General features: G+C 32.1%; 2 long non-coding RNA genes across 2 annotated transcripts; one reads left to right on the plus strand and one right to left on the minus strand.

Moving 5' to 3' along the window:
• Positions 1-1,593: 1,593 nt before the first annotated feature.
• On the plus strand, positions 1,594-7,531 carry LOC143080756 (uncharacterized). Its single transcript, XR_012979791.1, has 2 exons — positions 1,594-2,991; positions 4,294-7,531. It is a non-coding gene; the product is annotated as an uncharacterized LOC143080756 (long non-coding RNA).
• A 1,240-nt stretch (positions 7,532-8,771) lies between these two features.
• Positions 8,772-16,711, minus strand: LOC143080757 (uncharacterized). The gene is made up of 2 exons (XR_012979792.1): positions 16,380-16,711; positions 8,772-9,222 (listed from the first exon to the last, which is right to left on the minus strand). It is a non-coding gene; the product is annotated as an uncharacterized LOC143080757 (long non-coding RNA).

Genomic DNA, 16,711 nt, shown 5'->3' on the forward strand with positions numbered 1-16,711 from the left:
TTTTAAAAATGTGTCCGATGATCCGGCCAGCCAACCAACATGGCCGACATGGCTAAAAATAGAAAATAGGGATAAAATGCAGTTTTTGGCTTATATCTCTAAAACTAAAGCATTAGGTTAAGATCTATCTACCCTTAAATTTTCAGACAGATCGGACAACCCATAGTTGGGTTGCTTTCCCTGAATCGGTAATTTAAAGGATATTTTGCAGTTTTGTGTTATTTTCTTGAATATTATTATAGATAGAGATTAACTGTTAACATAAATAATGTTCAGTAAAGTAAGGTCTACACATAAGTCAACATGACCAAAATGGTCAATTGACTCCTCAAGGAGTTATTACCCTTTATAGTCAATTTTTAACAATTTTTCGTAAATTTTGGTAATCTTTTACAAAAATCTTCTCCTCTGAAACTAGTGAGACAAATTTAACCAAACTTGTCCACAATCATTTTCAGGGTATCTCATTTAAAAAATGTGTCCGATGACCCCTCTTATGAACCAAGATGGCCGACATACCTAAAAATAATATATAGGGGTAAATTGCCGTTTTTGTTTTATATCTCTAAAACCAAAGAATTTAGAGCAAATTTGACAGGATAAAATGGTCCCTTTAGTTAAGATCTATCTGCCCTGAAATTATCAGACAAAACTGACAACCCGTTGTTGAGTTGCTACCCCTGAATTGGTAATTTTTAGAAAATTTTGCAGCTTTTGGTTATAATCTTCAATATTATTATAGATAAAGAAAATCTGTAAACAGCAATAATGTACTGCAAAGTAAGACCTACAAATAATTCAAATGACCAAAATGGTCAATTGACATCTTGAGGAGTTATTGCCCTTTAAAGTCAATTTTTAACAATTTTCATGAATTTTGTAAATTTAAAAACAAAATTTACAAATTATTTTCCTCTGTAACTATTGGGCCAAGATCATTATAGATAGAGATAATTTTAAGCAGCAAGAATGTTCACCAAAACACAATTTTGTCGTGAATCCATCTGTGTCCTTTGTTTCATATGCACATAGACCAAGGTGAGCGACACAGGCTCTTTAGAGCCTCTAGTTTAATTTGAGATGGGTCTATTATACTAGTGAGTATAATAATCCCAAATTTGATAGATGCTTTTTGTGTATTTTGTAAATGTTTGTTTGTCTTGAGATTGTATCACAGTGATGACTGCTGTAACCATATTTTGACTATTTTACCGATTATGTCTGTTTTGTTCACGCATCGTTTTAAAAATAACGGAATTTGATGCGACTGTCATAAAAGTAAGAGGTTTAGCGCTGTAAAACCAGGTTAAATCCACCATTTTCTACATTTGAAAATGTCTGTACCAAGTCAGGAATATGCCATTTGATGAGGGACTTTCAGTTTTGAATTTTCCTCGAAGTTCAGTACTTTTTTATTTTACTTTTTTTTTCATTTCTAGTTTTAAATTTACACAATAAGATGGCAGTGAAAAAAATATGCAAATAAAATTTTTAGCGCTGTATTCTGTGAACATTTAGTAAACTTGAGCTAAAACTTTACATATTGCTTTTCAATTTACTATTTCCTCCCTTGGCCACTACCCGTTTGATTTATTAAGTAAATTTTTTATATTGTTTTATTTTGAGAAGTTTAATTTTTCTTTCGTTCTTTTTTTTTTCACCTATATTGACATAAAACCGGTCACCGAACTTACTCAATTTTAAGTAATAAACATTTTGTCAGCTAATTTTTCAGCATTTTTGATGATATTGTTCTGATATTTAATTTAAATGTTTAAAGAGTACACAGATATAACATTTTCTTAAGAAGTAATGCAATTGTCCTTAAGCCACATCAGTTTGCCAGTCACTGGAGTTCAAAGTTAAACATGGGTAATCGTTTTTTTCGACTTCTGTTTTGTTTGTTACGAGTTTCTGAGTAAATTTAACTATACAACCACGTTTGCGAGCTGAAATGCGGACTTGAGCTTTGCCAACATCATGAAACGACAGTTTTTGATTCCTGTCTATCATAAACACATAAAACTGAGTTTGGGTACAATAAATCATTGTTAAATGAGAAAATGCATACGTTTACCTTGGTATACCTTCTCTCCACGTAAAATGGGATGGGAACGTGACCATTTTTTAAATTTGAAGGTTGAAATGTCATTGTCTGATGTAATATTTACCAGAACGGAAAGTAACAGGTGTTAGCAGACATTTGTAAGTAAATCTTAGATACAGAATCTCTTTTTAATCTGGGTATGAACATTTTGTTTGTTTGTTCTTCGTCACCTGGGAACCCCACAACAACAAAAACTTATGATAGATTTCAGGCCTTATATTTTCTACGCAAAACGCACTTTTCGTATACAAAAGAGTCATCACTGACGCGCGAATAAAAATTGTTTAAAGCCAAATAAGTTCGAAGTTGTAGAGCATTGAGTTCCCAAAATTACGAAAAATTTTGCCATATACAGCTAAGGTAATCTATTCGGGTGTAGAAAATTGTTCCTGAATGAAATGGAAAATTAAAATGAAAACAACAGATTGTTTGTCTCAATAAAAAACTACATGCCTTCCGTGCCTAAGTATTATTTATGTGTTCAGAAGAAATGCGTCCATTGTAATGCTCTTGTTCGCTTCGCTTTAATACAGAGTAATCCGTATCAAACAAACATCTTTTCACTACTGCACTTATTGTGCAATTTATGTAATATGATGCTTATTTTATTTACATAATTTGTAACAACAAACAATCCAGGGATTATGAAGGGGAATTTATGTTTCTTGTTTAAATATAAATGAAAAATGATGTAGGTATCCGTGACGATTGTAAGTACACAACGTAGTTTTAAAACTAATGAGTTCATTGCAAATATGGAAGAAAATTAATGAAGTCAACTTCGTTGTCCTTCTGGTTAAGGTTAGGTATTCAACATCCGTATTAGATAGAATTGTTATGATACAATCAAGGTGTGTTTTAGCAGGTGTATTTAACTACTAGAGGTAAGTTTTCTTATTTTCATTTTGTATGAAATGTTCGTCATACGTTTGTTAAAATATTGTACAGGTATTAAAAAAACAATCAAATCATTCAGGATTTGTTATTTTTCTATATTGTACTCCTGTTTGTAAAAACATAAACTTCCAATAGCGATGAACACAACTCCAAAGACACAGTCATGAGGACGCCAATGTGTTTGGAGGTCAAAAGTTCAAAATCACTACCAAAATAAAGAAATCTAAAATGAGCGAGACAAACACTAAATATATCAACCGATGGGACAGACAGAACAATACTAATGTATTCCTAAATACACAATCAAGAAGCTTAAACACTAGACTCAAAGACCCAATAAAACTCTTGTTTTGTGATGACCAATCATGGTTCCAGAACACTGAATAAATTAAAAAAGTATTCTCAGTTCGATGTAAGCCAAGGCTCTGTGTTGACGACCGCACTTTGACATATAACGGTTTTCTTTTACAATTGTGACTTGGATGTAGAGTTGTCTCATTGGCACTCATACCACATTTTCGTGTGTCTATTTAGTTGGGGAAACGTATTGCACTTTCTTTAATTGTTTTCAAAATCTTTTTGAAGAACAGTTCTCTCCCCTAAACAACAGAAAAAAACAACATTTTCATACTGGATATAGAAAACCTAGTAAACTAAAGTCTGCCACTAGTCATATAGACGGAATATACCTGGTGAATGATACTCTCGGACACTTCAAGTTACAGTTCACGAGCAAAGACATAAGGTTAACACGAAACTGGTGTTATCCCAGAACACAGTGTATAAACTGCTGTTATCCCAGAACACAGTGTATAAACTGCTGTTATCCCAGAACACAGTGTATAAACTGGTGTTATCCCAGAACACAGTGTATAAACTGGTGTTATCCCAGAACACAGTGTATAAAATGTGTTTGGCTTATTTCACCTTTTTTCAAGAACGAAGCAACATTTATAATGAACGTGACCTTATGATTGAATGTGAATACAAGAAAATTAAAGCACAGTATAACAATAAGAACTATTTGGTCTTTTTGGTTTTTTCAATGATGAAAAGTCTGCCACTAGTCTGAAAAGTTTTGTCGAGAATTAACATTTTTTAGGTTGGGGAATATTCATGACCTTCCATGCCTATACGCTCCTAATATTTACAATTTATAATTTAACGTGCTTGAATAATGATATGAGGAAGTTATAATGTAAACAGTTGTACAAATTTATGTGTTTTGTTTTAATGAATCATTAATTACACTGTTTACTTTAAATTTCATATTTCGTCTTTCGTTGTAGCTAAAAGTAATAATTTGAAGACTTCTTGAAGGAAAAGAATCCAAAGAACTGATGTATCAAATCCTGATTTTAGTTTTCTTCAATGGACATCAGTGTTTTGGGCAAGCAACAGGTGACAATAAAAACACATTTGGAAATTTTTCAAAATCGATCAATGAAATGACATTTGATATGGAGTCAAATGAAACAATGACAACTGCATTATCACAAACTTTTCCGAATGTCAAAAATCCAGACTTTAAAAACTTTCCAAGAAATGGAACTGCATCTAGTTCGATCACATTGAATATCACTAATGCAAATGATACAGCTATTTTACATTTTGTTCCATTTACCTGGCGCCATATTTGTTCGTCTGAATTGGAACAGACCAGTTCATTTAATGTGTCTATATCGTGCTTTGTCGGCAAAAATGATACTTTGAGATTTAAAACATTTCGTAACTTTAGTAATAATACTATAAAATTTAACGAAAATGTGCGTTTTACCCTTTTAATAACTTGTGAAGATGGTGGAGAAATTTCACTACCACAATTTGCCAGAGCAAGACTGTTACGTTCCCTGACCGTATTTGGATGCAAGCTATTAGATTATTTCTCCGAGGCAACAGATCACTCGATCGATCTTATTCCAGATCACACGGAAAAGTATGCCTTAATTAACTGCCTAGTTATTTTTGAACAGCAGGACTTTATTGACAGCTTAAGAAATATAGAAGAATCAAAGACACACCGATGTGGACCAACAAATGCAACTGAGATAATACTAAGAAATGTAACTAACGTATTTCTAAAAATAGAAAACATAACAGAGCACCCACCAGAAGGAGTTATCAGTAAGTCGGCGATAAGCCATCGGATACATCATATGAAAAATTCTATATCATGTATTTATAAAAATCTTTTGTATTATGAAAAAAGTTATGCACCAGATATGGCGAGATGGACGTTACTCAAAATATTTCAATCCTCAGCTTATGAAAGTATTCAAGTTTTTAACTTCTCATTTGGAGGTCTCGTTGATATTCCATCAAATTTCAGGGAATGGCGTGTACCTTATCAACATCTTAAATACGTCGATTTAACCCATAACAAAATAACAGACATTGGAGATATAGCGAATCATGCAAGTCAATCGGAGGATTCAAGTAATGGAACTATAGACTTGCGACACAACCAAATAAAAACAGTATCTGTAAAAGACATTGGTCCATTGATGCAATACGATTTGTTAACTGTTGACATAAGAGATAATCCATTTGACTGTATTTGTGAAATGAAAGAGTTCGTGGAATTCATGAAATTAAAATTTTACCTAGTTCCACCAAAATACCACTATCTTTCAAACCTTACATGTGAAACACCAAAAGCTGTACGCGGAGAAAAGATTATAGATTTATCGTTGGAACAAATTGGCTGCGAAATAAGAAAAACATCTTTTTTAGAAGGTCCTGTTATAGTTCTTAGTGTTTTCATCATTGTTTTCACCGTAGCTACAATTCTAGGAATTCGGTACAGAAAAGAAATTGTCATTCTGACATATACAAGGTTCAACATTTTGTTACCATGCCGTCAGAAGGGAGTCGACATCGACAAACAGTACGATGCCTTTATTGCATACAGCGAGGCAGATACTACCTGGGTTGTTCATACTCTATCAAAGCGTCTAGAAAACCCTGACAATCCACAGCGATTTAGTCTCTGTTTGCATCATAGAGATTTTATGGTTGGAGCAGCGATATCTGACAACATAATTTATAGTGTCGAAAATAGTCGACATACAGTCATCATTGTTTCCAAACATTTTCTTAAAAGTGAATGGTGTCGTATGGAATTCAGAACAGCTTTACACCAAAGTCTGCTTGAAAAGAAACGGCATTTGATCATTGTTTTGCTGGAGGACATTCCGGCTAATGACATAGAGCCCGAACTTAAAAGGTGTATGCAGACATTGACATACGTCAAAACAGATGATAGATGGTTTTGGGACAAACTAGTTTACGCGTTATCTGACTGGTCGAAAAAATCGCATTCCAAAACAGATATTGCAAATTTAAAATTAGAAGAATTAGAGAATGGTAATAAACCTACTACATGAGATTCACAAAACAGTTTATCTGACGATATAAGAGATCGAACCGAACCGAAGTACTGTCGGAAGAGGCAAATCTCCTAACTTAAATGCGAGATTAACTGAGATGACAAACAATGAAATATGCACCAGTTTGTCCAAACGGTAGAAAAAGTCGAAATATATACAAACTGGCGAATGCGATATCATCACAAGTGACCATTCGGTTCAGTTTTCTATATAGTCAAATCACAACTATACCAATAACAGCAGTGACTTTATTGTAAGGTAAATGATCTGATGTTTGACGACAAACAAACATCATATCTATAATATTACGTATATGCAACATATTGCTAACACCCACATAAATATGTACCTAACACTCTTGTGTAAGTTGTTAACTCTTAAACAGTTACTTGCTACACAAAAGCTTGCCAAATGTAAACATTGTAAAGACTTACTTCAGACATGAAATTGGCGTGTCAGAAAATACTCAGTCATGGTTTTATTTAGACTAACTAAAACTCGTTGACAAAGACATCTGGAGTTACAAAAAAGTTATATTGTAGTAAATGGAACCATTTGTCCCGATACGCAGCGATTTTTTTACAATTTGAATTTTCTTGCAGCTTGCAATCTTTGATAATATGATAACGACATAAAGGAATACATATTATTCGTGTGCTTTCAAAATATATACAATTGTTTAAGAAAGGAATGTACATATATATAATATATATGAATGGGCTGTTTTCAGCTGTTTGACCGTTGTGTTGTCTCTTTGACACAGTTCCAATTTCTATTTTCAATTTTTACTTATTTTATAAATGAAATTAACGTCTCAAAGTTCTGTTCTTCAAAAGGTTCACCGTTGTGTCGCAAACTTCCACAACTTGAAGTAAGTGAACAGTTTGATTAAGAAAAAAATGCATATTCAGCTTATACAGATATATTACAAAGATATCTACCCTGGAATAGTTTTCCATACGACAGCAATCTCAATTATTAGATGCACTTTTTTAACGATTATGTAAAACGATGTATGAGTTGAAATCTTTTTTTACCAATCTCGCTAATGAACTACATATACATGCTACCATGTAATACATTACAGATTTCAGATACGTTTGTATGATAAAGCTTTTATTAAATTAATATGCTAACATTTGTTTATTTTTTTTTTCAATATCAATTATACACAAACTGTTCTAAAGTTAACGGCTTTGTAAAATTAAGTCTTCAGTAAACACATATGTACCGTACTAGTTAGCCTTATTCAGCTTGATTTACATATATATTCAAACTCAATTTTCACCAAGTTGTACCCTATAAAAAGAAAATTAATAGATTATCTCAAAGGTTGAATTTAATGAACATATATGGTAATATGGACATTTGTCCGACGGTACAATCCATGTTCAGAGAGATGCCAGTAATGCTATCTGGGATATGTTAAAAACGAAACTTAATTCTTCGTGTTTGAACTGTGCAACACTGTCTGAAGCTGAACAGAAAGCCTTACAGTGATAAATGTTGCTAAATGAAGAATGATTAATGTTCCAATCACCTCAGTCAAAATTGTTTAGTTCCTGGTGATATCATCCCCTTAGTTGTCAGTAATTCAGTTTTATATGAGAGCCATCTGCATAGTCTTTTTTTTTTATTGATATCCATCTGAATTTTTTTTTATTGATATCCATCTAAACATTCTAAATAAATCAACACATAAATTAAGAAATGGTATGTTTAAAACCCTGTCATAACTGAGGGACTGAGTTATAAGCGCTGACGATACCTTCATGGACTGACAGATTACCTGGACCCGAATTGAAGCAATGCTAGATAATGATAACAGTTTTTAAAAGCTAATAAATTTTAAAGCAGATAACCGGCCCTTTACTGAAAGCAATTTGAATTTAAGTAAAAATTGTATAGGAACCATTTTGAAATCACCACAATAAATATTCAATGGTGTTGTCTAAATTAAGCATTCCACTTTTATGTAATATTTTTTCAAGAAATATCTCATTTTTACAAATTCCTGCTAGCCTTGTTTCAGAAGATAGCACGAGTAAATTGGTTCAGGTGATAAAATAATATCACTTGGCAATTCACGAAGGGAACGATATCACTAGCCAATCTTCCTGAAATATACAAGGACTAGTAATCATCATTAAAAGAACATTGATTCGTTTTGTTATTTGATATTGCCATGCGATTATGGACTTTCCGAATTGATTTTCCTCTGAGTTCAGTATTTTTTGTGATTTGACTTTTTTTTGAAAACAGAAATACCAAACTCCAAGGTAAATTAAAAAAAAAGGAAAGTCCATAAACTTTAACAAAATTATCCACCAACGTATACACATACTTGATGCAATTCATTATACTACATACTAGAGAAAGAAAATATAGACGATTTTTATTACAATATATCTACATAGTATTGCTAATCAGATACTGATAAAAAATCAGCAGTCGAACCTTTAGATTTAACTATTGAAGTTGTTGTAGTAGTATTACTCTTCACTAAATCCTCAGCGTAGACTGTATAAACAGACATTTCAGTGGTTTCTTTTGACCTCATTGTTTTGAATTTGCCACTTTTTCTACGAAGTAAATGTGTCATGTTTAATCGTATGTTCATTATAAACTTGACCACATGAACGCAGTCAGTTCCAATAACAAAGCCAAGAATAGCTAATAGTATAAAAACACCAGCGCTGCCGATTGCCACGGCTGATGGTCTCATGTCGAATACTGTCGTTGTGGAATACATCGCACTAGTTCTTTTGTTGTATTTAATAGATGCAAGAGGAGTACTGTTATATGATGAAGGGGTATGTACCATAGTCCCTGAAACAAAGAGGACTGAACTATTATTAGGTATGTACAATAGTCCCTGAAACGAAGAGGACTGAACTATTATTGGTATGTACAATAGTCCATGAAACGAAGAGGACTGAACTATTATTGGTATGTACAATAGTCCCTGAAACAAAGAGGACTGAACTATTATTGGTATGTACAATAGTCCCTGAAACAAAGAGGACTGAACTATTATTGGTATGTACAATAGTCCCTGAAACAAAGAGGACTGAACTATTATTTGTATGTACAATAGTCCCTAAAACAAAGAAGACTTAACTATCATTGGTATGTACAATAGTCCCTGAAACAAAGAGGACTGAACTATTACTGGTATGTACAAAAGTCCCTGAAACAAAGAGGACTGAACTATTATTGGTATGTAAAATATTCTCTGCAACAAAGAGGACTGAACTATTATTGGTATGTACAATAGTCCCTGAAACAAAGAGGATTGAACTATTATTGAGATCTGTTAAAGCCTTCAGAATAAAATTAAATGATATAGAATGTTTAGATTAAGATTTTTCTCAAAGTATATTTACATACATCAATAAAATTCAAAAATGCGAAAGCAATGGGTGAGGTTGTTAGGTTTGATCTATGGCTTCTTGTGCTTCTTTGTTAAATATTTGTTTATTTTTGTCGTGGTTAAGATGCTTGTGGTACTTGTACGTCCTATCATTATTGTTTGTGATATTCTCGTATTCTTGTCTTTCGTTTTTGCTGAGATGCTTTGTCTGTATGCCTTTTAGTGTTACTTCGATGCATGTGGTATGGCTTTGTGCTTATACATCCCGTTATTGTGCTATTGTAAAACTATTGTTCTTTGTCTTTCATTTTTGCTTTGTGCTTTGTCTATAGGCTTTTTTAAGTTTCTTTGTTACCTATATGGCTTGGCTATGTACTTATATATCCCGTCATTGTGTTATTGTACTATAGCAAATTTGTGTATTCTTGTCATTAATTTTTGCTGATTTGCTGGTCTATATGCAATGTTGTGCTTCTATGTAACATATTTGTTTGTATTTGTAGTGATTAAGATTTTAACACAATGTTGACTGCTGTGTATTTGACATTTGTACCTATTATGTCTGTTTGTTTTGTTCATGCATCGTTTTAAATATAATGGATTTTGACGCGACTGTCATACAAGTGAGGGGATTGCTAGCTATAAAACCAGGTTCAATTCACGATTTTGTTCATATGAACATGCATATACCAAGTCAGGAACATGCCAGTTGTTATCCATTCGTTTGATGTGTTTGAGCATTTGATTTGGCCATTTGATTAGGGACTTTCCGTTTTGAATTTCCATGGAATTTCAGTATTTTTTGTAATTTTTCTTTTTACTCTCTCAATGTGTTAAAACTTATATCAAATTAGTATGTGATTGATTGATAAGTGATTGGTTATCATCTATTATTTTGATGTATAGGTACCCTTGCTGGTGGAATATAATTATCCGAGGGTACTATAAGTAAAGAAATATTTTGGTACTGACATTATTTATAACAAACCTTGCTGAAATTGTCCGTTTTTAAGTTTTGAAATGATAAACAAACTTAATTTTAAATTTCATTGGACAAAGTGGACCCTAAATGGAATTGGCCATTTTATTTTTGGGTCCTTTTTGTCCATATAGCTTTACAATTGTTTTGGTTCTAACACATCCTTAGCTTTCAAATATTTGGCTTCGAGAGTTCCTGAGTAAGGCCTATCTAGAAAAGGGCTTCGGGGCATGAAATTTTTCAATGAGTTGTTTTCACTTTTAAATATTTACAAGCAATGTTTGACAATTATTATTAGTAGTTATCCATTATTAGTAGTTATCTATTATTAGTAGTTATCAATTATTAGTAGTTATCTATTATTAGTAGTTATCCTAACGCTGCTATGATTTAAGAATAGTTTACAAATTAACGTATGGTTTACAAAATGGTTTACGAATTGAATATTTTCTTTCTAATAAGCTATTTACCACTTTTAATCCTATTAGATATAAAACTATCTACAGTTAAAGTCATATGAAACGAGTAACTGATGAAAAATAATATTTATCCACCTCTTAAACCAATGCATGTATATATCATAAACTTTCTTTGCACGATTTTATCATTTCTGACGCATTTTTTTTTATGTCTCCGTCTATTATGATTTAACAAATATGGCAGCTAATTAATTGCCATATTTTGAAGCCGTAGTTTACCGATTGTCACCTTAAGGTAAACAACCAACATAGAAGCATGGATATCGATCACGTGTTTAATATGTACAATCAGATAATAGTTTATTTCAATGACATATCCATGCGTATTGCGATCACCGGAATTTTACGAGCAGGGTCACTCTTAGGTCACTTGCTTTCGGAAAATATTTTGGCGAATGGCTTCCTTGAAGCAAGCAATTAAAAATGTCTAACCTTCTTCTAAATGGGAACAAATTAAAGAATTTCCTTTAAAAAAGTATATGTACATAAGTTTTATAATAAAAAAAACTATTCATTTAGTTAAAGAAAACATCTCCATCCTTTTTTTTAATTTGCGGTTTATATGACTATAAGGAAATGACTCTTATGTAATTTGCTCATAATTTCGACCTAAATCATCTATCATAGATACCAGGTTTAAATTTTGTACACCAAACTATACACTTACAAGATAATCTGTTCCGGGAAATGAAAATCATTTGGAAAATTCAAATGCTATTATTGTACTAAAATGTTATTACATTTTTTATAATTACGTAATCGTGCCGGATGTTAACGTGTAATTGCTTTGATGGACTAGATTAAACTTTCTGTCAATTATATTATGATTAATTTGATAACGTGTTTGCGATCGTATTAGAATTTGTATTTGTTTTTTAAATTTTTTTTTTATTAAATAATGTTTTCAATCGACATGTTTTTAAATAGCATTTTGATGAAGAAATACATTCATATTGTGAAAAGATAAACTGGTCTGAAGGACGATTGGAAATTTTAAGAACCATTACCTACTCATTGTGGTACTTGCGTAATATGTTTTCAAAATTACAGTATTGTTTACTTAAGTAGCCTTTGTTACAAAATTATTGAAATTATTCTAAATCAAGGCATATATCTGCTTCATGAGAAGTGCCGACTCCTTGCCCATCTTTTGCTATACTCTATATTTTATTTTGGGTTAAACCTACTCTTCAACTTTGAATCAATTGCGGATTGCATATATGTTTTGACCTCAAGCATATCTGAGTAGACATTAATTGTCGAAATGCGCATTTGGTGCAGTAAAAATGGTAGCGTTAATGTTGAATCCTAAAAGTACTGAACTTAGAGGAAAATCAATTCGGAAAGTCCATAATCACATGGCAAAATCAAATAACAAAACGCATCAAAAACGAATGGACAAGAACTGTCATATTCCTGGCTTGGTACAGGCATTTTCAAATGTAGAAATGGTGGATTAAACCTGGTTTTATAGAGTTAACCCTCTCACTTTGATAACAGTCTCATCAAATTCCGTTATATTTACATTGATGCGTTAACTAAACAGACACAATAAATAAAATAGTCAAAATATGGGTACATCAGTCATCATCGTATAACAATTTTAAAAGGAACAATTTAACAGAACACAAAAACATCTATCTACAAACACATTCATTGATTTGTGTATCTGACTTCAGAAAATTTTATACGTCACATAGATTTGTCGTTCAATGTGCATACAAACAATTTTAAAATTTACATAGACAATGTTACCATATAGGGTTAAAAAATCAAAAGTATGTAAGAATAAATTTCAGAAATAGACCGAGATTGAAAATAGTCCAAAAGTTTTATATAGAATTTATAAGAATTCACAAACAGTTAATTCCACTACGCGATTGACTGATTTTGGCGTTTATGGTTCAACGTATTTTGTAATTCATAATTAGAAATATATCATAATGACATAAAATAGAACAATATCATACTGACGGGATCTTTTAAAGTACAGAGTAACGTTATAAGAACCAAAAAAATACAAAACGTCGCATATACAAAACACGCCACCAAAAAAATGAAAGACAATACAAACACATTGACGAGATGTATAAGTACCGAGCCACGTCAAACGGATATCACATAAAACCATTCAACAGTAAAAGTAATATTAATAATAGAACAAAGACAAATGAAAGAACTATAAAACACATTGTTAAGATGATAAACAACATCAGTACGCAGAATCTATACATCAAGACCATCGTGTATTATTTGTGAAGTTGATACGGAATATTTATCAACAAGGTCTTGGTACCTTCCGATGAACTTTTTTAGAAAAAGGATGAGCCGTACTTTGACATACCCCTGGTTCATCAACTTTCTACTCAGACACTGATGACGTTTTACAAAGTCTTAGTAGGAGATGCAAGCTCTTGAATATCGAACAAGTTGGGAAATATATATCCCATATGCAGGTGAAGTTGGTATATTGCTACTAAGGTAGGGGAAATTTATAATTTCTAAATTAAAATCGTCTCGTTTGTCATAGATTCTGGTACTGAGATGACTGTGTAAGTCAAATTCGAGATATAAGTCTATACTGACCACTTGTTCTTCTGTGTATCATGTTTTACCTTTTTGTTTGTCACTATTAATGAAATATGCCTTATGAAATCTTAAAGTAATAAATTTATAGCGTATGCTACCATTTTTATGTTGAAAGGCATTGTGGAGTATTTCTTTAAGGCGATTTTTCAATTTCACATGGGGAATGTTGGTGTAAAGGGTTGAAAAATCAAAAGTTTTGATAGAACTAATTTCAGAAAAAGACCGAGATTTAAAATTGTCTAGAAGTTCGTTAGATTTTTTAATAATCCACATATGGTTAATACCATTACGCGAGTAAACAGTTTCACAGTATTTCTGAAGACCCTCTTTCACTGCGGACAGATTTTTAGTCAATCTAATGGACAATTCTTTAGTGGAACATGGAGATGAGCCAGCAATATACCGTTGTTTGTACGGAATTTTATGAAGCTTTGGTATCCAATACAAACAAGGTAAGTCCTCCGATTTGGTGTTCAATGTAATGTGTATTGAAGCCATGAAGGACGTATGATTTGCTAAAATCTCATCCTTGTCAAATGATATGTCTTTGTATGTGGGATTACCTGATTGCTCCTTTATACCAAATCTTTTTACTAGACATTCGTAGTAATACGATTTACATACAAAGACAATATTATTTGAAACTTGATCCGCAGGAACAACAACATACTTATCATGAAGAGATGATAGACATTTCATGGCCTCTTTGTCTCTGAAAACAGACTTGTGAATGCGACGTATTATCAGAGACCTGATAGTTTTAACCCATTCTGATCAACTGTCCAGTTCAACTTCTTCTCGCTTAGCCCATGCTCTGGCGTAGTCCTCAATGGAATCCATAATTATTTTGAATTTATGGTTCCAATTGATGTGGTGGAGTTCTCTAAACTTAGGACCATGAGAAATCACCTTTCGGAGATTTTCATGTTGAATTATGTTTAGATCCCCAGTTATAACATGACCAGAGGGGCTGTAATTATAAGGCGAATGGGAATAGTCACATGTTGGAGGGTTTTTTTTATGTATTGTTCAAAGTCAAGGTCCTGCAATGCTTGTTTATAGTTAAATATTTTAGGTGCAATGGTTTTGTAACCAAATAATGTTCCTGAATAATGCGAAAACAACAAAATCACTTTCTTCATTATCTCACAAACATAGAATTGTTAAGTGCAGTAGCTCTCAAACTTTCTGATTGGTTTCAACTCCGAATTGAGTACAATGTTATTCCGAACGCAACATACTAATATATGTGTCATATATAAGTATATGGAATAGACAATGGTCTATCCCTGACTTAGAACATTTGTCTTTGTTCTACTATTAATATTACGTTTTAGCGTTTGATCTGTTTTCTGTGATATCCATTTGACGTGGCTCGGTCAATGTGTTGTTTTATCATCTTTTTGCTGTTGTGTTTTGTACGTGTGACGTTTTGTGTTTTTAAGTACATATGAAATGGCTTTGTAATTTTTAACATCCCGCCTTAATGTTATTTTTCTATTACAATGCAATTAAATTATGTTATTGTTCTATTATAATGCCATTATGTTATTGTTCTATTATAATTTTGAAAATATTTTAAACGACAAAATTATTTTATATCTCTTCCTGTGTGACGTTTACATTCTGACGCCAAACATGCGACTCTTCACAAGAGTTGTTATGAACCTTGCCATTCAGACACAGGACTTCAAATATTTCAATCATTTATGTTTTGATTTAAAATACATATATAAGTAATATATATTATGGAATATGATGCGGCTGACGTACAAATGAATGGTTTAGCGCTATAAAACCAGGTTCAATCCACAATTTTCTACATTTGAAAATGCCTGTAACAAGTCAGGAATATGGCAGTTGGTGTCCATTCGTTTGATGCGTTTTATCATTTGACTTTGCAATTTGATTAGGTACTTTCCGTTTTGAATTTTCCTCGGATTTCAGTATTTTTGTGATTTTAATAATAAATAAAAGGCAGGACAGAATGTCATCCTAGCCCTATAAAAATTAAATGGTAGCTCCCTTAGATTTCACTATAGTAAGATAAAACGTAAAGTTTGTATAATCACCTTACAACGAGCATGAATATATGACATGTAACATTATGTTATAAATTATCCTTTTTATCTTTACAGTTATTCAGTCTATTAGAAATACTGTCAAGGTGACAACAGTGCTCCAGGGCAGTTCTAACTCAATTTTTATTAAAAAAAAATTCAAACGACATAAAAAACATGTCTCTACTGTTAACATATTTTTTAACACAAATAAACTCCTGTTTCTTACAATTACATACATTGTTCACAATTAAGAATTATGATTTCCAACAATTTCATAGTTCGAATTTTTAAAGAGGAACAATTTGGCCAGTGTCAAGATTGCCACTGTCATATTATATTTTACAAATATACATATATTTTTACCATGATTGCCATTAGCGTAATAGAACATTTGTTTTTCCATTCGCTTGATGTATTTGAACGATAACTGTTGCCTTTGGATTAGGGAATTTTCGATTCAAATTTTCTTTTTAGTTCGATATTATAGTTATTTTAATTCTTACCATAAAAATCTAAATCATTATGTCACGCTGATGTTTGAAATACACAAAATAGTCGCTAATCAGCGAAATAACATAAGTCTTTCCAATTCCCCCCAAAAAAACCACGAAACATAGTTCCAAAAAACAAAGGTGGAAAGTTGAATGAAAATTATTATATTCAATCTTAAAATCCGAAATTTAAGAAACTCCACAAATAGTTTAACATCCTGTCTTCTATCGCTAACCATAAGTGCGACGAACTTAATGTTTTTAAATATATACAAACGTGAACATGTGAAGGTCGTGTGTGTACAGTGTACCGGTGTTACGAACATATATCAACACAGTACATC

Source organism: Mytilus galloprovincialis, chromosome 6 (genome assembly GCF_965363235.1).
Source record: "Mytilus galloprovincialis chromosome 6, xbMytGall1.hap1.1, whole genome shotgun sequence".
NCBI lineage: Eukaryota > Metazoa > Mollusca > Bivalvia > Mytilida > Mytilidae > Mytilus > Mytilus galloprovincialis.